Source organism: Triticum urartu, unplaced genomic scaffold, assembly GCF_056163025.1.
Source record: "Triticum urartu cultivar PI428250 unplaced genomic scaffold, HENAU_Tu73 scaffold311, whole genome shotgun sequence".
NCBI classification, from domain to species: Eukaryota; Viridiplantae; Streptophyta; class Magnoliopsida; order Poales; family Poaceae; genus Triticum; species Triticum urartu.
Genome location: NW_028260487.1, coordinates 15,734 through 17,500, shown reverse-complemented (window position 1 = coordinate 17,500; position 1,767 = coordinate 15,734).

Below are 1,767 nucleotides of genomic sequence, written 5' to 3'. Positions count from 1 at the left end.
GCCCACAGCCTTCCAAAGGGGGAAGGGCCTTTACTTTCCCCCTGAGGGTAGGAAAATCATGATCGGGATAGCGGACGTAAAGCTATTGAACTTAGGTATGCTCTTTCCTTTTGTCGAAGTGGAATCGTAGAACAGAATGTGATACGATGAGATAGAATGCAATAGAAATAGAAACAAGGATAGCGAACGGGTTACCTACTCCTAAGGGTCAAAGCAAGCCCTTTAATTCAATTCTTTATTCTTACATTAAAATTCTTACATTAAAGAATGAATAAAATCTCCCCAAGTAGGATTCGAACCTACGACCAGTCAGTTAACAGCCGACCGCTCTACCACTGAGCTACTGAGGAACAAGGGGGGATTCGACCTCCTAGAGTTCAACTCCCGCTCTCAACCCATGAACAATATGAGTCCGAAGCTTCTTTCGTAACTCCCATAATTTCTTCGTAGTGGCTCCGTTCCATGCCTCATTTCATAGGGAAGCCCAAAGTGGCTCTATTTCATTCTATTTCACTTCCTAGCACTTCCTATCATTTAATATCCATCCCTTTGGTCTTATTGACATAAGAGATGTCATTTATAGTCTATCTCTTTCTATATATGGAAAGTCAAGAAATTCTCATCGAAACATCGAGAAATTGTGCATATAGAAAACTCTAAAGAAAGAAAAAAAGGAGACCCATGCCATGATTTTCAAATCTTTTCTATTTAGTAGTCTAAGTTTCTCGATGAGGATAATTAATTCGGTCGTTGTGGTCGGACTCTATTATGGATTTCTGACTACATTCTCCATAGGTCCCTCTTAGATCTTCTTTCTCCAATCTTGGATTAGGGAAGAAGGAGATATTCGCGACTACTGGCGATTTCATTATGGGGCAGCTCATGATCTTCATATCGATCTATTATCCACCTCTGTATCTATTCTTTCTTAGCTAAACAGGTGGAAGATCTATCCAATTTGGTTATATTATATCATGGACTCGAAAAACGGATCTGAATTTGACTGAAATGCACGATCTTCACAGGTATCACTTTTCACGATACCTAAAAGGTGGAATAGCGATTTTCGAACCATTTCCTATAAGAGAATGGTTTCCATTACTTTGAGAAATGGATTCTTATATCAAACTATAGCTATTGCATTAAAGAAGAAAAGAAACTAATAGAAGTCGAAGACGCGGAATGATAGTGAATAGAGAGAAAGATTCTTCTGATTTTCTTGTTTCTATCTACTAGACGCCGTAGAGAATTGAGAATTTTCATGTCTTTCAATTCTCGTACTCGTAATTGGAAAGTTATGGAAGGAGACCCATCATTTTGCAATGAAAACAACATATAAAACTCTGGACAATTTCGAAATCAGGCCAAGCGTCTTAATACATATGCAAAAAAATTCATTATTGGCCCACCATTGATTAGAAGATTTAGCTTGTATGAATCGCTATTGGTTTGATACGAATAATGACAATCGTTTCAGTATGTTAAGGATACAGATGTATCCACAATTCATTTAGAGTTACTTAATAGTCTATTTCTTATACCATATCTCTATCCCGTGAAATTCTCGAGCCAAAAGATGGATGCATATGCTGTGTTTCATTTTGCTAAATGATATCAATTAAATGGTGTATCAATTCCATAAATTGCATATAGCAATAAATAAATCAGCAAAATTCTTTCTAATATTTTAGATAGAAGAAACATTTCTTCTATCTAAAATATTAGAAAGAATGTACCCTTCTATCCAAATCCAATTTGCATCGATAA